Source organism: Simochromis diagramma, unplaced genomic scaffold (genome assembly GCF_900408965.1).
Source record: "Simochromis diagramma unplaced genomic scaffold, fSimDia1.1 OVJJ01000660.1, whole genome shotgun sequence".
NCBI lineage: Eukaryota > Metazoa > Chordata > Actinopteri > Cichliformes > Cichlidae > Simochromis > Simochromis diagramma.
This window is the reverse complement of record NW_024387084.1, coordinates 184,502-205,271: the sequence shown is the minus strand read 5'-3', so window position 1 is coordinate 205,271 and position 20,770 is coordinate 184,502. Positions and strand designations below refer to the sequence as shown.

Genomic DNA, 20,770 nt, shown 5'->3' with positions numbered 1-20,770 from the left:
CTTTATTTTTGTTATTTTGAGATTTGTTAAAGTTTGTTGTTGAGTTTATTTGTAGGTTAATATTTGTTTCATTTTGTTTTGGTCTGTTGTTTATCTTGTTAGGTCAGCCAGGAAGAACTGTAGGCAAATTTAGTATAAATAAAGGGACTGGTGTAGGACCAGCATGCACTTAAGTGGGCCTATGGTTTTTTACCAGAGCAGGAGAAGCGGCAGGAAGGAACAAAGATGGGTATGTGTTATTGCTTGCCATACTGGAAAAAAAAAGATAAAACACAACTTTCGAGTTTGATAGTTGGACTTCTTTTGCCTGCATACAAAACATTACCACAGTGCAGCAGTGGCTTGTGAATTTTAAGCTGTAGGATGTTTGGTTGGACAAACAAAGGGAATCACCACTACATTAGTCGCATTATTGTATTGTAATGTGAATTTATTTGAGGAATACATCTTTAGTTTTAATATTAGTAAAGAGATTTGTATTTAGGAGAACTTGAAATGTTGCTGGGGTAGACTTTATCTCCCCCCTGATCTGGACGTGCAGAAGAAAATGGATGGAGGACTTGTAATGTCTCTTCAGTAAAGTGACGCTGAATATGAGGGGTACTTGAGCCCCAGTTAGTTTCTGTTGCGCAGACGTGATTATAAAAGCTGTTGTTCTGCTCCGTATTCTCTCTGGATTCCTGTTGAATCGTCAAACAGCACACAGCTCACCCTCCTGAGCTTTGCTCCAAGCAACCGTCAGTGGAAACTAGAGGGATCACTGATCCTCCTCCTGATTAACCTTTAGTGCACTTTATGAAAACAGTCTTAAATCTTCCTTACACTCATTGGCTGTGTTCACTTTTAAATCACACATATTAAACATAAAAAAAGCAAGCTCTTTACTGTTATTGTTAACCTTTTATTCTGTGGCCGGGGATTAAAGACATAATCTGGCTCTAATTGGCTGCTCTGGGCCTTTTCCTGTAATTAGAAGCAACAAAATGAAGCTGATGTTACAGATTTCAGCTGTTACACCTCTTCCTGTGATCTGTCACTAAGTCCTTCTTTTGTATGTTATGTCAGTATAACTAACTTTTGCAGGATATCACAGGTTGTTTTTATGTGCTGTTTTCACAGCATCAATCAAGAAGGTCACACTTTTCTGCTAAAGAAAAGGTTTATGATTATATTATATTATTTATGATCCTTGATACAAAATTAAAGTTAGTCACAGTCTACAAATCATCACAGTGCAATTGGTCTTTTTTCCAGCCTGTGGGTAACAAACGCAAACAGCTGTGTGGTCATTCAGCTTTTTGGACTCTTCCTCCTCTATAAGAAGAGATATACATGTGTAAAAACTGTAATCAATACACCTTTATGCCTATCTCTGTGTATCAAACAGTCTGGATGAGAGCAGAGCTGCTTTGATTAGAGACTAAAGACTTTGCATAACATAACAAAAAGAAAACACTTTGCTAGCCTGGAAACATCTTTCAAAGTAAAGGCTTCACAATACAAATGTTTAAATGGGGGATGTAGCTGCCTCCACTTACATTCACTTCATATGGGACAGATGTGAGGCGTGACACAGAACACTAGACAGTGGTGTATCAGAGCAGGTTTTAATGTTCTGATAAAAGTAAAATGTCACAAACTCCTCAGGGACAATTCTCATGTTTTCATGATTATATTCCTTCATCTGTGCATGTGTATAACCCATCTTATGGAGTTTAAAGAGGACACTGAGATGAACGGTAAGTGTAGAATTTAACGAGCGGCTGGAATATGTTGAAAGTATTTCACTGTTTTGTCTTTTTTTTTCTAAAAACTTAAGAACTGATCAGTCATTTGTATGATCTGTGGGGCTCAGGCTTTAAATGTGGTAATGTGTAGGCCTGCGCCTGCTGCCTCTCTCTTACTAGGTCAGTAAATATCAGCAGTTATATATATTTGCAGTAAAGTAACATAGAGATTCATATATTATTGTATATGAATATATTACTGATGGGACATGAGGCCTGAAGGCAGCCAAGCTGGGGCCAGACTCAAGGTCAGAGGAAACATGTCACGTGCAAACTAAAGCTCTTCTGCTGCCACCTACTGGCACTTATTCTTTTGTGACTTTTTCCACAGTGCATACACTCATTGGCCAGATTTTTAGGTACATCTCACTAGGTGTGCTAGGCCAGGTGAATCTCAGAGAACATAAAAATAATCCATGCACATCCTCTTCACCCTGTGGGGTAGGTGCAGATAAGGAGCAGGTATGGATGAAACATTACCTGCAGCTGAGTTTATTAAACTCCACCAAGACAGCTGGTGACGCAAATCTAGGCTAGACCGTCCAATTTCACAACCTTGCACTTCTGGGCTCCTCGGTCTCCGAAGGACCTGGCCCACATAGACTGCGAAGGCCAGGTTCTTTGCAGGATGCAGCCTAGGAATTGGGAAACAACTCATGAACATGTTGTTTTAGTTTCATTTTGTTCATTTGTTTGAAATTTTAGTGTTATTAAAAGTTTTAAGGGATTTTTGTATCTGATATTTGAATGAATAATCTATAAATTGTTTTTTATTTTTTAATGAAAAGTGACTTTTTAAATTGTCAGCAGAGCATTCTTTAAACATGCAATCAGTTTGTGTTCTTGAAGAAAGTTTCATTTCTTGTACAGTTTCAGCACAGAATGAAAACAAAATGGGAAAATGTGTTTTAAGAGAAATGAAAGAACACAAATTTCACTTTGGTGTCATTGCTGCACACATTCTATCACTTGGTACACTATATTTCAATGAAAATCAGACATACCATTTTCCACTGATATACAGTTCGCTTGCATATTTACCTTACTCTTTTTATAAAGGTAATATAATGACCGTAGGATGTGTTTTTAAACTGATAAAACAGGTTAGCTATCAGTACATCAAAACTGAAAATGTCTAGAATGGCTTGAATTTAAAAAGCCTTCTCACATTTATATTACACATGTACTGAGACAATATTCTCCCTTTCTTTTTATGCTCACCACCACTGCACAGGCTGTAACTTTAACTGTATCCTTAGGTCAGAGCTGGGCCACTATTTACCAAGGAATTAAAGTCTGAATAATCATATTTATTTTATGCCCCAGTGATGTACAAATTGACTCTTACTTCAAACATCTTATTCAGCAAGAAGGCTGCACCTCTTTTGTTTTTGTTTGATCTGATCACTGAAATAAACTGTACATAAGTGCAGTTCAACACGTGTCAGCAGAGCAGACGGCTGTATTCAGAGAGAGCCGAGGACGTTTTCACGCCTAACCCTAACCCTGACATCCTCCAGCATCTGTCTCCTGAGGGGCACCAGGCAGGGATGCCCACTCTCCCTTTCACTGTTTGCAATTTTTATCAAAACACTAGCAGGAACATTTAGGCGGACTATAGTTATTAAGGGCATAAAATGCAAGAACGTAGAACCTCAAATCAGTCTTCATGAGGATGATGTGTTGCCTTTTCTCCGAGGTAATTGCATTAATAAACTCTTTCTCAAGACTTTCAGTTTATCCAATAAACTGGTTAAAGTCTGCAGTTCTTCACATAAAGAGGCACTGTAGGTGACACTTAATAATTGTCCACATTTTTCATTTTTTCATATTACTGCTGTGTTGCAGGATCCATGACAGCAAGAGGAACCATCATCATTCTGGACAACCCTATGAGTCCAGTCAGCATTTAATTAAAAACACAGACAGTGCAAAACAATGAGGTTTGGTAACATACGCACTTCAAAGTCCTGAGAAACTGCCTGTAAAATTCCTAAAATGTGTGTATTTACTGTGTTATTTAATAAATAAATGATCAAATCTATTTGGTTTTATCATGCTAGAAGGTGCATGATAAATCACCCAACTTAAAGCATATTGGTTATTTCTGCAATTCAGAACGATGTTTACTTAAATAGCTAAATATGCAAAGCATAAGCTTATAGATGTGTGTGAGTCTTAGCTCAGTGTTGGAGCTATTTATTCTTTAATTTTTTTTATTTTGAAGTTTGTTAAAGTTTGTTGGTTTGTTTATGTTTTTGGGTTATTTACAATTTTTATTTGTAGGTTAATATTTACTTCGTTTTGTTTTATTTTGTTGTTTATCTTGATAAGTCACGCAGGAAGAACTGTAGAGACTGGTATAGAACCAGCATGCACTGGGGTGGGCCTATGTTTTTTTTTTACCAAAGCAGGAGAAGCAGCAGGAAGAAACAAAAATGGGTCTTTGTTATTGCTTGCAAAAACGGATAAATAAACCATAAGTATTTGGACATTGGACTTCTATAGTCTGCATACAAAATATCACCACAGTGCAGCTGTGCAGTGGCTTGCAGATTTGAAATTGTTGGATGTTTGGTTGGACCAGGGACGATTCTAGGATCAGAGCTTTGGGGGTGCTGAGCATCAGGAGAGCTGCCCAGCCAAGCAAGATAAACTTTACTTGTCACGATGAGACGTCTTCCCTGTCTCTGTCAGTCCCTGCATCCCTAAACGTCTCCAGTTGTCCCGAGTTCCCTCTGACTGTCTCCTTTGTGCATTTAAACCCCTGTCCCTCCCTGTCCTCGTTGTCTGTTGTCTTCATCTCCGTTATCAGTCATCATAATTTTACCATCTCTGTGCAAGTCTGCAAATTTCTTTATTAAATCACAAAAATCTTAAATTCATCAAGTCTCAAAACATGACATCACTGTTTTGTACATTTCAACACAATTTAATCCCCAAATTTGTGAAAAAAAAGCAAAACACTTTTTTTGAAAAATCTGTAACAAAACCATCAAATCTGATCAAGGTCATTTAAATGCTGCAAAAGAAGAATGGATTGGAATAAAATAAATAAATATCCTAACCTTAATTACTGGGGGAGAATAATGAATGATGCTCATAGTTAGGGATAGGTATCGTCAGTGTATATATATATATATATATATATATAGTATATGTTCAGTGTTGGGGAGTAACGGAATACATGTACCGCCGTTACGTATTTAAAATACAAAATATGAGTAACTGTATTCCGTTACAGTTACCGTTTAAAAAGGTGGTATTCAGAATACAGTTACTTTGTTGAAATAAATGGATTACACTGCGGTACTTTCCTGTTTCATTTTGTCGCGGGTCAGGACTGTTTGGGTTTTGTTTGACAGCTACGTGCTGTTGTTCCAGGCGGCAGCGCTACGGTTGCCATGGTTACAGGGCGACGCTTTCTCTCTCTTTCTCTGCGACTGTGTGTTTCCTGGGTGAGAGAGCGCGTTGTTGTTGTTGTGCTAAGCTAACAGGCAGAATGCTACAAGCATAGCTCTAAAGAATGTAGCATCATGGGCAGTGTAGTCCGTGTTGCAGGGAGAATGGACTGCCATACACGTTATGGGTCTGTGAGCGCGAGGAGGGAGAAAAAGAGAGTGGAAAGGTACGAGTTGTCGTCTAGGAAAAACGGGAGCTGGAAGCATGTAAATATAATAATAACCACTGCAGCCAAGAAGAGAGCCTGACGAGCCCAGTTGTAAGTAAGCTATTAAGACTCGACTGTTCGTGTTTTCCTCCGAAAACAATAAGTTCCATTGGAGCAGCCTTTCAACGCCTCTCTCTGTCTCTCGCAAGAAAAGTTGACCCAGACAACAAAGTAAAGCTATTTTTCGGCTACGAGCCGACAGGGACCCCGCCGTATTAGTCAGAGGTCCCTTTACTACAGTTCAGAGTCGCGGACCTTCAGTAATAGTAATAAATCACACAGCAATAGTACATTCACGTTGTTGTAAAAAGCATGATAATATATTAAGTAATCAGAATACGTTACTGTCATTGAGTAACGTAACGGAATACGTTACAGAATACATTTTGGGGCATGCATTCTGTATTCTGTAATGGAATACATTTTAAAAGTAAACTTCCCAACACTGTCTATATGTCAGGTCGGGTCTTAGACTCCACCTCTCTGGGAACTCCCAGGCGCTCCAAAGTGTGGCCTATCTCCCCTCACCACACTCCCTGCCGGTGACTGATGCCCTCAGGGGTTGGTGCATTGGTGGTTCTTGGTGTCCAGGGCTCGGCGGTCAGGTATGTACCAGCTCACTCCCGGTGGCTACTTGGCGGGGCCTGGTGCCTGTTGCTCGGTCAGGCCTCTTCCGGGCCACGGGGGGCCCTCAGGCCTCTGGGCCTGCGGCTCGGTTCACTCTGGCACAGCTGGTACGCCGGTACAGCCCCCTCTAGCTTCTGCTCGGTGGCTACTGGGTGACCCCTCGTCTGGGGATCCTCAGCCCTTCCCATGAGGGTGGAGAGATGGATGAGATCCACCCCTGAAACCTGACAATATTGATTTTTAAACTTAGTTTTACTGGTTTCAGTAAGTAAAAGAAAAGAAACATTCCAAAAATCCAGACCATTGAGCATCAGGAAGTGTGGTCTAAGGAGCTTGGAAAGAAAAGCGTCTGGACTTCTTGAGTTGTTTGAAGACGTTTCACCTCTCATCCGAGAAGCTTCTTCAGTTCTAAGGGTCAAATGGTGGAGAGTCCCAGATATAAACCTAGTGGGAGTAACCCCCCACAGAGGGACAAAGGACCCCCTGATGATCCTCTACCTAATCACATGAGCCAAGGTGTGAATGTGGGTGTGGGTCCTAATCAGCCAGGGTTTCGGGTGAGCTCATTGTGAAACCCTATCATGTGATTTCCTGAGGTCAGATGGCCCAGGATGTAAATGGGCGTTAAGGCGTCTGGGAAGGGATCTCAAAAAAGGATTATAGATGGCAGACAGTTGGTGTTGTAAACCACCTCCTCTGTTCAAAGATGGTTTGATGATACATACAGGTTATACATACATTATACTGCTACTGTTCTATTGAAATTTTAAACGAATATCCTCATATGTGGATCTCATTTTTCTTAGAAACATAAAATAGGTAAAAAAAAAAAAAATCTGGAAATTCTTGGTTTTTACATTCATCGGGTCCCAATATGCCCAAATATCAAAGAGAAATTAAAAATGCATGCCGTGGAGGAGTCCGGGTCTTAGGAGGTTAAAGAAATATCCAGGTAACAAAACCAAAGGGTGGGGGATCATTACATATGGAGAGTTCATGTCAATATGCTAGAGAACAACACATTCTTCCTAGGAGTGTATGTTGCAGCAAATTCATCACAAGGTTGTGCAACAAACCCAGGAACTCTACAGGCCTCAGTGAGCAGGTTAAAGGTTAACATTAATGGCATCACAATTAGAAAAAGACTGAACAAGCACAGCTGCTTGTAAGGATTGCAAGAGAAATCCTCTTCTATATAAAATAACATAACTAAATGGCTTAGGTTTGCAAATCTAGGGGTGAACAAAGCACAAGACTTGATAAATCACATCACTGAAGGTTACTGCTGCTAAAGTTTGTTCTACAAGCTGCTGAATCCGGTGGTGGACTTGTACACAAAACTGTAGATACAGATGTATTTCTAACCAAGGGGCTGAGTGAATATATTGTATATTGTGAATAACCTCTCTATGATGTTTTCAAACAGTTTGGCTGAGATGGGAGAAAAACTTTGTGAGGCAAAGTAAACATTCTTTTTTTCCTCATATTTCACAAGTGCCTGAAGTTTCTCATTTCCTCTTTTTATTTCATCCTGTTTTATCTGTTCATGCTTTATATTTGTCTCACAGTACGGTGGTGAAACGTCATGAGGAGGAACTGAATTCAGTCAAAGAAAGGTACTGTTGGTATAATCTGGGGAAATACCCTACTTCCCCACTCACCTACCTACTTCCCCACTCACCTACAAACAACACCCTCTATTTCTCCATATTTTCACACCACGATCACGCAAACACATCAGCTCAACGGCAGCACATTCACAACAGCCTCACAGCACGCACAGACTTGCAGGACACATAAGCTCTGTATCATCAGATATACCAGATTCTAATACCAGTTCTGTTAACACCAGTGCTGTGTTATCATAAATGACGTTTAATAATAAATATGTTGATTTGAAAATCTTTGAGTAATTGCTTTGATAACTTTGGCCATAAAACACGCTCCAACACTGTAACACTGCTCTCTCAGTCATCTTTTCGCCTCAGTGTAGCATTGGTAACAGTGAGACAACACTGTCACCATGAGGTCAAACTGGGACATTACACCAGATAATTCTCATCCTCCAAATGTTTATTAAAAAAATACCTCCACACATTTGTAAACACTAAAAACATCTAAAGAGCAAAGTTTCTGACCATTTAGTTCAATTTTAATCATAAGGTGATAAATTGCAACAAGTGTTGCCCAGAGGTGCTTTATATTGTAAGGTAAAGAAACATTTGAAACATGAAGAGTAATGAGGCAGGAAAATAAGACTGTGAGATGATCATCCATGATTTTTTAATGAGCATCAAACCACACAGAGGAATTTAGGACAAACATTTACATAATGTCCTCTTTTTCTTAAACGAAGCATGCAGTCAAGTAGATACACCTGCTAGAAGCATGAACAGAGACTTTGCCTCCTCCTGTGTGTTATGTTTTACGGAGTCGTGGCTCAGTGAGGAGATCCCGGACTGCGCGCTCAAGCTGGAGGGCTTTCATCTGCTGCGCGCGGACCGGCAGGCCTCTCTCTCCGGTAAGACCAAAGGTGGAGGTGTCTGCTTCTACATCAATAGTGGCTGGTGCACAGATGTGACAGTGATTGCTCAGCACTGCTCTTCCTCTCTGGAATACCTTTTTATTCACTGCAAACCGTTTTATTCTCCGCGGGAGTTTGCTTCATTCATCCTGGCCGCTGTTTACATCCCGCCAGACGCAGATGCGCAGGCAGCTCAGTGCGCACTCGCGGAGCAGATACTCCACACGGAGCGGACATTCCCGGACTCTCTCATCATTGCTCTTGGGGACTTTAACAAAGCCAATCTGAGCCATGAGCTTCCCAAATACAAGCAGTATATTAAATGCCCGACCAGAGAGGAGAGGACATTGGACCACTGCTACAGCACGATCAGCGGGGCCTATCGTGCGGTGCCCCGCGCTTCACTCGGACTTTCTGACCACGTCATGATCCACCTGATCCCCGCATACAGACAGAGGCTGAAGCTCTCCAAACCTGTCGTGAGGACTAAAAAACTGTGGAGCAACGAGGCTGTGGAGGAGCTTCGCACGTGTTTGGAGACCACAGACTGGGACACAATGAAGGCTGCTTCTAACAGCTTGGACGAGTTTACGGACACTGTCACCTCCTATATCCACTTCTGTGAGGACAGCATTGTGCCATCACGCACCAGGGTGAGTTATAACAATGACAAACCCTGGTTTACTCCTAAACTCAAAAAGCTGTGGATGGAAAAGAGAAAGGCGTTCAGAAGCGGAGACAGGGACTGCTACAGAGAGGCCAAGTACAGGTTCACTAAAGAAGTGGACATTGCTAAACATCAGCACTCTGAGAAGATGCAGCAGCAGATCTCAGAGAATGACTCGGCCTCTGTGTGGAAAGGTTTTAGGAATATCACAAACTACAAGCCTAAAACCCCCCACTCCACTGACGACTTGCTCTTGGCCAACACCCTTAACGACTTCTACTGTCGTTTTGACGAGCCATCAGGCAGCCTTCACACCTCCAACGACCCCAACAATAGAGGTACTTTGGACACTCATTCCCCCACCTCTCCCCCCTCCATAGAGCCATCACCACCTTCAAACTGTTCACCTACAACACCCCCCTCCTCACCCCACACAAAATAGGATTTCACACCACCTCCTCCCACCACAACTCTTCATATTCATGAAGCAGATGTGAGGAAGCAGTTTAGGAGTCTGAATGCTCGAAAAGCTCCAGGCCCAGACGGTGTGTCTCCTGCCACCCTCAGACACTGTGCAAACGAGCTGGCCCCATTGTTTTCTGGCATTTTCAACTCCTCACTGCAGGCATGTCATGTGCCTGCCTGCTTCAAGTCCTCTACCATAATCCCTATCCCCAAGAAACCTAGGATCACTGGACTAAATGACTACAGACCCGTGGCTCTGACATCTGTGGTCATGAAGTCATTTGAGCGCCTGGTTCTCTCCCATCTCAAGACCCTCACGGCCCCCCTCCTGGACCCCCTGCAGTTTGCATACAGAGCCAACAGGTCTGTAGATGACGCCATCAACATGGCCCTACACTTCATCCTGCAGCATCTGGACTCCCCAGGAACCTACGCCAGGATCCTGTTTGTGGACTTCAGCTCTGCCTTCAACACCATCCTTCCAGACCATCTCTGAGGCAAGCTTTCCCAGATGAATGTGCCTGATCCCATCTGCCGGTGGATCACCGACTTTCTGACGGACAGGAAGCAGCATGTGAGGCTGGGAAAGAATGTCTCGGACTCCCGGACCATCAGCACCGGCTCCCCTCAGGGCTGTGTTCTTTCTCCTCTGCTCTTCTCCCTGTACACCAACTGCTGCACCTCCACCCACCAGTCTGTCAAGCTAATCAAGTTTGCAGATGACACCACCGTTATTGGACTCATCTCGGACGGGGATGAGTCTGCCTACAGGAGGGAGGTTGAACGTCTGGTGTCCTGGTGCAGCCACAACAACCTGGTGCTAAATGCCCAGAAGACAGTGGAGATTATTGTGGACTTCAGGAAGCACACAGCCCCACTTCCCCCCATCATCCTGACTGACACCCCCATCACCTCTGTGGACTCATTCCGCTTCCTGGGTACCACCATCACCCAGGACCTGAAGTGGGAGCCCACCATCACCTCCGTCATCAAGAAAGCCCAGCAGAGGATGTACTTCCTGAGGCAGCTGAAGAAATTCAACCTGCCAACACGGACGATGATGCAGTTCTACACTGCAATCATCGAGTCCATCCTCACCTCCTCCATCACCGTGTGGTACGCTGGAGCCACTATCAGGGACAAACAGAGACTGCAGCGTGTTGTGCGCTCTGCTGAGAAGGTGATTGGCTGCAGACTCCCATCTCTGCAGGACCTGTACACCTCCAGGACACTGCGGCGTGCAGCTCGGATCTCAGCTGACCCTTCTCACCCTGGACACAGTCTGTTTGACCTGCTCCCCTCAGGCAGGAGGCTCCGGTCCATTCGCACCAGAACCTCTCGCCATAAGAACAGTTTCTTCCCCTCTGCTGTTGGACACATGAACAATAACCACATGACTGTCCCCGCCACTAACACATGACCCTACGCTGTGTCACTGCATCATTCCATGTTTGGCACTGATCACCACCTGCACTCATGTATATATCTTTCTACGTAGCACTTTTAATTCTTATTCTTACTTTTATTTTTTTCATGTCTATTTAAGCGCAATTTATGACAATATGTTTGCACTGAAGCACCGCAGCAATTTCCTAATGTTGTAAACCTGCTCAACATTTGGCAATAAAACCCTTTCTGATTCTAATAAACTCAAAAATTAAATTACATTTTTTTCTGCTGCAGTAAACTAAAGTGTAAGAGCTACAGAGAAGATTTAAAGTGACATGTCCACACAAACCAACTCATTCATTTATTTGTCTGTTTGTGCAGGAAGAGTGCTGGGATCATGATCAGAGTGAGTGTGATGTCTTCTTTCAGGCTAACGTCATTAAACACTTCAAAACAATCTAGAGAGGTCAGAATTAATGCATTATTTAAAGTGAATTGCTGCCTAATGCTCTAGTTTACATACATACAGAAGTAATGAAGGTGAGGCAGTTGCAAACTACAGTCTGAAGTCATTAATGATTCTTCAGTGCAGACCTGATGCAGATGCAGCTTCCAGCTCTGATAAGTTCTTTTTATTGACACCTGCATTCTTTTTATTGACAAGCAGGGAGCAACTCACAATCATGGCAGCAGTCACAGTTTCCCGGTGACTTTCTGGGCAAATTTTTGGTCATATTAAAACAATAAGATGAGCATTGATCCGGATGAAACAAGATGCTCCAAAATTATGAATGATTTCACTGTTTTAAAATGTTTAACTGTTTTGTGCGTCTGCCTTCACACTGTGGTGATGGAGACTTGGCATATTTCAGAACAAGTTCAGGAGAAAGCTTGAGGTAAAGGACAACGACTTGTAAAGGGTCAAGACAGAGTTATATTCAAATAAAATATGGAATGAATCTGCCTGCTTAGTTTTACTTTGTTTGGGAAAGAAGGCAGTCTTGAGAGATGAAGTGAAGTTCATTGTTACAGTGATGACGATCTGGATTGAATTTAGTCAATGAGGTTGTGGCAGGGGTGTGGTGGTCTTTGGCCTGCTGTAGGGTAGGGGTGGCATAGTGAGCTCTCAGGGTGGCGTGGAGGTGTGGCAGCGAGGCAGATGTGTGCGCTCAGCTTAAGCCTCTGTTTGGATACAGTGACGATGGAGACAGAGGAAGAGAGACTGAAGCAGTGACTGTTTCCTGGGCTCAACAAACAAAATTTTTCTTGAGCACAGAACAGCCTCACTGAGGTAAACTCCATGTCTGAGCCATGTCAGAATCTGAATGCAGCAAAGTGGATTTGGTTTATGTGTGGACAGTTAATTAAGCTTCAGTGACAGAAAAGACCAGAAGTTAGATTTAGATCCATAGAAATAGAAAGGGGACTCAAGACAAATTGAAGTTACTGTTAAGGTTCAAATATTGAGGAAGGAGAGTACAAACAACCAGGTCCAGAAGATCTTGGTCAAACAATGATTTTAATGAATACACGCGTGGGAAGAACAACTCTGTACGCAGACAGCAATTGATCTTCGACTTAATCAAAGCATACACAGATTTTTATAGCATCTGGGCTTAAATTTAATGACGCCCCTTCAACGTCACAGATACATTTTATACATAGATCAGATCAAAACCACAATGACTTTTAACACAATTTAAAAAGAACACCGCCGTCGTCTTCATAACAGGTACATCCTGTTACTGCCGGATGCTCGCTTGTCATCTTGACACCTCAGCAGCAGTTCTGCGACAAACTGCTCTTTTTGCAACCCCAAGCAAAACATGATTAAACTTTCACCTATAAATGATTCTCTCTAACTGAGTGTGTGTGTGTGTGTGTGTGTTAACCGCAATTGCACCCTACTTCACCTCGCCGACTAGCTCCTGACCTCTCACCAGACAGAGAGACAGAAACCACTCTCGTATATGTAATAATCGAACTGAAACTATGGATATATCATCTGTTAAATAAATGTTTTAATCAAGAACCTCTACTAAAAGTTTAATATAAAAATATGAAGCATATAAAAGATATTAAAAATAACCTGATATAAGTGTTTTGTAAGCATGTACGCCATCCTTCTATGTTCTAGTTTTCCCTCAACATGTATCACCTGAACAGTCGCGTCAGTGAAGCTTCAAACCTTTAAAGAACCTGAACATCAACTCAAATAAGCACAGATATGCATTGTGTATAAAATAGTTATAACTGCACCTGAAATACAAGGTTAACATAATAACTGTATGCATAACATCTTAAGGCCTTCTTAAAGCTATCTGTTACATTGTTAAAGCCTCGTCTTAGCCTGCTGCTCAAAATAACCTTCTGCTTTTACAAACTCTCTCCAAGCCTGTTTCCTGTCCTGTTACTTTTAGCCTTTCTGAAAGACACACTGTTCAACCTCTAAACGCAATATAAACTCCAGATTATATTATTAATGCAATGGTAATGATGACAATTATTTAACAATAGCAGTAAAATAATTTCCCTGCTCCACATTACTAAGCTAAGATTTTTTTTGTGTGGATTTTAATAGTGTCATGGTCCTGGGTTGTGCGACCCAGTGTTTAGTTTTATGTATCTTTTGTATTCATTTATGCTCTAGCTTAGTTCGTCTTGTTAATTTCTAGGGTGCTTTTTAGCCCTTTGTTTCTTAGTTGTTTATGTCATCTCCTCCTGTACTCAGTCTCCCTGGTTCGTGCGTCTACCTGTCATGCGTCATGTCTGCGTGATTATGTTCAGTTCAGGTCACGTCCATCTAATCCCTATGTTTCCTGTTTTACTTTGAAAGTCTGTGTCTAATGTCAGTGTATGTCATTAGGTTCATGTGTATCAGCTGTTCCCCCTCATGTGTTTCCACTTCCCTTGATCATCCCTTATGTGTATTTAGTCCCTGTGTTTCATTCGGTCTGTCGCGTCGTCTGTGTTCCTACCCTCCATGTTTTCACGGCCAGTCTTTGCATTCTTAGTTTTCTGAGTCTTCATAGGTTATTGCAGTATCAGTTTCCCGGTTTAGTTATAGTTTAGGTTAGTCACTGTGCTTCTGCCTTGTTTAACCTCTATGTCATCAGCCATAATAAAGGCTCACTTTCAGTTTAAATTCACTCCTGTCTCCTCACCTGTGTTCGCACCTGGGTCCACCACACACACCACCGCATGGCTTGTCTCCACATATTGGGATTGATGTGCGTATAACACAAAACTGGGGTGAAATCTTGAATATCAAGCAGAAAATTGAAGCACTTGTGGTGGGTCTGCAAGGCTGAGTGTCTGATGAAAGATGGTAAATGGCCTGTATTTATATAGCGCTTTACTAGTCCCTAAGGACCCCAAAGCGCTTTACATATCCAGTCATCCACCCATTCACACACACATTCACACACTGGTGATGGCAAGCTACATTGTAGCCACAGCCACCCTGGGGCGCACTGACAGAGGTGAGGCTGCCGGACACTGGCGCCACCGGGCCGTCTGACCACCACCAGTAGGCAACGGGTGAAGTGTCTTGCCCAAGGACACAACGACCAAGACTGTCCGAGCCGGAGCTAGAACCGGCAACCTTCTGATTACAAGGCGAACTCCGAACTCTTGAGCCACGATCGCCCATGAGACAAATGCCTTACAATGGCCTGTAATGTGTCCTTTTTTGAGCAAGAATAGGGCAGCAGACATTTTAATTATGTCCACTATGTCAAAGTTGTTTGAATGAATGAGAATGGATCTTTTGACCATTCAGGACCCCACAGTAGAAATTCTAACTACTGGGTAAATGACAGGGAGATGACAAGAAACTGTTTTGGAGGTACTGTGGGCCAATTAGAGGAGAACCACCTTCCACCACAACAACCCCCAAAAAGCAGGAGCAGCATCTGTATGTCTGATGTGTGCAGTGGCCAGTGTTGGGACTAACGCGTTATTAAGTAACGCGTTACAGTAACTACGTTATTATTGTGGTAACGAGCACGGTAACTAGTTATTATGCCAAAATCAGGAACGCGTTACTCGTTACTGGGATTTAGATAGGCTTGTTACTCGTTACTTCGTGTGGTGGCTATCGCGGAGCTTCCACAGATTCAGTAACATTAGCAAGTGGTGGAGGCCAGCAGGAGGATGAAGGAAAAGGGAGGCAGAAGTAAAAGAGACCCGAGGCGGCCGCCAGTCCAAATGTGAACTGAACTTCAGGTAAGAAGTTATGACCTGCAGTCTCTCTGGGTCAGATATAAACCAAGTTTAGGTGGAGTTTATTTTCGTTATTCTGACTTTTTCCGTACTGCGTGCTAGCTAGCATGACGGAGTTTCTATGCAGCTGGGTGGTGCTATGATGTTACTGATGTTGAACTTTATTTTGTTCATAAGTTATTAGAGTTGCCAACCGTCCCGTCTGGTATTCAGAAAAAATATTACGCGTTTCTTATTATTGAGGTGAAAGGGAACAGTTTGTCCCGTAATTCAGCTACAATGAAAAAGGCACAAAGCTGGAGTTATTCTGTGTCTTTGCTGCACAGCTGCCTCCTCTTCTCTCATTCTCCCCCTCCCTCTCCTGTTTCTACTTCAATCATGAAAACTGATCAATGATCAGCTGATCGGCTCTCTTGTTTGTTTATCGCTCACTTTGCGCCGAAAGAGGAAACCAGCGGATGTCGCGCTAAACAACAGCAGCACGTTTAAGCTTGATCAGCTGTTGTTAGAATTTATTTAATATTAATTTCTAGTATCAGCTGATGTTTGCTGGAGCCACAGCTGCAAAAAAGCTGCTGGTCATGATATGGTTTGGTTATCTGGTGAGAGGGAAACATGAAGATGAAACCAGGAGATGTCCTTACTGGATCATCAGAGCTGTGATGGAGAAACAGGTTTACCTTTTAGGTGACATGAATGAGTTGAAGGGAAGTTATGAACTGTTTCTGAGAGACAAATAACCCCAGGATCCTTTTTTAGGTAGCTGACAGCTGGTAACTGTGCAGGTGCGGATCTAGCAAAGTGTTGCCAGGGTCCATGTAGGGCATTAACAGGGAGAGGGGGCACAAAGAAATACTTTTCTTTCTTATTCTCATTTAAAATAATTATCTGAATCTTACAACAAACGATTGATAGATTGATGCATAAATACCATCAAAACAGTGTACATCACTGTCACAACAGTGTTTTCATTCAAAGGCTTTAAGATTTTTCCTATAATGGTGGGCCAGTCTCTAGTCAAAATGCCTGGGCTGATTTTCTGTCCCAGTCCAGGATTTCTCTCGTGGAAATGTGCACATTATCTTTTCCTTTCTATTGGTAGGTGGCACAGTGCACTTATGGCAAGTAAGCAAGCTAGAAGACTGGCAACGTTATGGAAGAAACACATTAACAAGAGAATTCTGAGTAAAACCAAAGTTACTTTCCCTAGTAACTAGTTACTTTGAAAGTAACGAGTAACTTGAAGTAACTGAGTTACTTTTGAGAGAAGTAACTAGTAATGTAACTAAGTTACTATTTTAAAGTAACTTACCCAACACTGGCAGTGGCATGGTTGGTATGTGACAGTCAAGCAATGGCACTAAGTTCATCGCTGACATCATGTGAACTCCAGGAAGACCTGAAAAGTATGGACAATTCTGGCACCATTATTCCACAGAATGTTGCAGGAAATCAAGGAATATGGCAGACTACCATTAAATATGAATTCAGCCATCATTATTCTCCTGCTAAAACCAAAGCAAAGACGTTCCTACCATTTTAATGTTGATCTTAAAACAATCTGCAAAGCTCTCTAAAAGATTAGAGAAGATAACCCATCTCACAATACATCCTGACGAACTGGTTTCTTAAAAGGGAGCCATTCATTAAAAATGCACATAGATTATTTAATTTAATAGACTGTTCATATAATAAAAGCACTGAAACTACAATATTGTCTCTAGATGCGGGAAAAGCATTGGATAGAGTACACTGGAAAGTTTTTATTTGTAAATCTACACAAATCTGGTTTTGGAAACTGTTTCATAAACTGATTAAAAATATTATATAATTCCCCAAAAGCATCTGTCAGGCTGAATGACCAAACATCCTCCAATTTTTGTCTCTAGAGGGGCACCAGGCAGGGATGCCCACTCTCCTTGTACCTCCGGAAGCCGTGGCACGGCACGGCAGCTGACCCGAGGGGTGGGTCCGGAGCTGGAAGCTAATTACTTCGCCGGCTACAACTGATCTGAAGCAGCCCTATTTAACGGTGCAGTCGAGTCACAACCAACGCTGGAACGTTGAACTAAACCGGGTAGCGTAATCGTGGCTAGTATACTCAGCTTGTGAAAGAGAGACGGTTGTGTTACAGTGCGTGTGCTTTTCTCATCTGCCCTCAGGATTCAGAGATCGGAGGAGGAGCCGGCACAAGGACCGGTTTTGGATTATTACAGCACTGTCACTGCGGGGAGAAGTCACCGTATTACTGCACTGCTCTTTCTGGATTACAGACTCGAACTATTGACTCACCTTTTCACTGTGAATAAATTCACTGTCACTCTGCAAGGAGTCTCGCACCTGAGTCCTTTAATCCCATTTCACCATGACACTCCTCTTTACTGTTTGCAATTTTTATCAAACCACTATCAGCAGCAATTAGACAGGCTATAATTATTAAGTGCATATGATGCAAGAGTGTAGAACATAAAATCTGTTTTTATGTGGATGATTTGTTACTTTTTCTTCAATTTCTTCCATTCTCTCTGGGGTCATTCCATTAATAAACTCTTTCTCAAGAGTTTCAGATTATTCAATAAACTGGTTAAAGTCTACAGTTCTTCACATAAAGTAGGCTGTAGGTTAAATTTTATATTTGCAATTGTTCCTGTGTGCCAACATGCCCACATTACTGTTGCACTGCAGGCTCCATGAAAACAAGAGGAACACCTAAGGCACAGGAGTCGAACTCCAGGCCTTGAGGGCCGGTGTCCTGCAGGTTTTAGATGTGTCCTTGATCCAACACAGCTGATTTAAATGGCTAAATGACCTCCTCAACATGTCTTGCAGTTCTCCAGAGGCCTGGTAATGGACTAATCATTTGATTCAGGTGTGCTGACCCAGGGTGAGATCTAAAACCTGCAGGACACCGGCCCTGGAGGCCTAGAGTTGGAAACCCCTGAAGAGTGTAAAAATGGTGATCTTGAAGAACCAAACACCTACACAGGCTACACAATAAAAACTGAGAGCAAGAATGAAGATCCAGCACCTGCAAACTGGACTCTGGATAAAAAATATCTCTAATATTAACAGTTACCCAAATGTAATAACGCTAAGTAATTAACATTTAAATATAATACAAAATGTTTATATATTGTGTCATAAAATAAATAAATATATATATATACATAATCAATAATGTTTTTTGTTATGGTAGAAGGTGAAAAATCAAATCAAAACATAACATAGTTATTTCTGTAGTTCAGAAAGGTATCTAAAAAAATAATAAATATGCAAAAAAAAGTGCATACAGGTTTTATTATTGAAGTTATTATCATCACAAAACTTAACTCGGATTTACAACTGCTGTGGCGCAATTTTTTTTCTTGCATGGGACTTGCTGATCTGCTGCCCTAAGAGAATGTGTAGACTTTTTGTTTGTTTTCTCTTTTTGTCACTTTCACTTTGATAAGGAGTCAGCTGTAGGATTGCATAGTAGGTTTAACTGGCTCAGTGATGTTTTGTTTACTTTACCTGGTTACTGCCCTGAAGCCACACTAGTTTGTATCTAAAGTAAATGGAGTGTAGGACTGTGATTACACAGCTCTGTATTGTTTACCATCTTATGATTTACAACAGTTAAACCACAGTAACAACTCAACACTAGTATGGGAGATATGAAGCTACATACACTTTAGAAGAATAAACACATTTTTGACAACTGACATTTTTCCTCTGCAATCAGACTTGTAAATCATCAAACCTATTTTGTAGCACACGAGTCCCTGCAGATGGGCTGTGTACTTTCTGTAGATGCAAAATATTGTGTGCCTCCCTCCATACTTGTTATCTTGATATTCAGAGTGGACAGCTTGGAAGTAAGTGACTTCTTACATTCCTTGATTTCAACCTGATTGTCTAAATGTCAGATCTAATGAACTTCCAAAACAGAGCTACCTAGATCACTTAAATTACACAATTGAAAGCATATGTGTATTGTTTGTGTATTTATACACAAGCACTCATATATATTCAAATAATTAAAAAAAAAAATCTTTGTTACTTCCTGGCTTGTGTAGCCACTAGGTAACAAAAGCTCAACACTGCGCCTAGCATCCTGGAGCACTTCTGTTGTGTTTTGTACGTGTTTTGGAGTTTTTACGTGCTTCGAAGTTTGTACGTGCTATGGAGTTTTTAAGTGTTTTGGAGTTTTTACGTGTTTTGGACTTTTTACGTATGGCGTTAGTTTTGTGCCACTATTCTGAGCACACGTAAAATAAATTGCAGGTGCAAGTGTAGCATTTTGAGGAGAAATTTATTTTGAGCAAAGAAAAGCTGAATTTGAGTGAACAAAATTCATTGCTGTGTGCAAAAAATGTATTTCAGTGTTTGCTATTATCCACACACACTCACAATAGCAGCCCTTCTCGCTCGATTTTTGCATTTGCGCTCGCTCGCGATGTGTTGCTCCCGCTCTCAACATTTCTGCCTGTGCGCGCTCAACTCTTTCTGTACACCGTTATATTTGTGCCAAAAAAACAGCCAATTACAGACTTGGATGGAAAAAAAATCTGATTGGCTGTTTTGGTCTCCAATCAGCTCGAAATGACAAAATGCAATATCCCAGAATCCATTTCGTCCAAAACGCAAATGAGGCAGCAGCGGAGAAACACAGAGTGGCGGAGTTTGAATTATTACTCTGTCTGGGTCACAAAATAAACTTTTAAGTTATTTTCAAGTGAGAATGTAGCTGTGTAAGCTTCAAATGGCTTTACTGGCAATGAGAAAAGCTATACAACACTGACTTATTTAAAACATTTTCCTAGGAAGTGCATAGATAGTGTTATCATTATTGACTTTCTTTTACTTTTTCCAGGTCGCAATAAGAAAAATTGTTTGTGACAACTGGTTCGGTCTAAGGTTAATTCTTGGTGGGGTTTAAGCAAAATCGTGGTGGTGATACTAGTGCTGGTTTGCTGGTTGGCCACAACTGTGAATCCTGGTTAATGTGTTGTATTAGGAAACTGTATTAGTCCTGATGAGCAATGACTAATTCATTACTGCAGACAAGTCTTGACAAAAAAAACAGACAGACCAGTATTTCTTCAAATACGTGTACCTGCAGCATGCTGTAGTGTTATAAGAATATTGTTTATACTCTATATGCACAGATTTATATAAATAATGCTACATGCTTTCATTGTGTGTATTTGTAGCTCTTACAGTCCCACTAAAACTCTTTGAGGGGAAGAGTTTTAGCAGTTTAATGTCTTTTTCCAAACATTAAACCGCATTTAGTCGCTGTTTAATGTCTTGCAGTAAAATAGACATGTTGCCCTTGCTGATGGGGGAAAACACTTGAATATCTGCAACTTTCAGGGAGGTTTCTCAGCAGACATCAGCGAGCACAGCTCGAAGCTACTTCGCTTGTTTAAAAT

The 20,770-nt window shown here is 41.6% G+C and overlaps 1 long non-coding RNA gene across 1 annotated transcript; it reads left to right on the top strand.

Annotated features, from left to right (window-relative positions):
• The first annotated feature begins 17,338 nt into the window (after positions 1-17,338).
• LOC120742627 lies at positions 17,339-17,724 on the top strand. Its single transcript, XR_005697911.1, has 2 exons — positions 17,339-17,430; positions 17,516-17,724. It is a non-coding gene; the product is annotated as an uncharacterized LOC120742627 (long non-coding RNA).
• Positions 17,725-20,770: the final 3,046 nt, after the last annotated feature.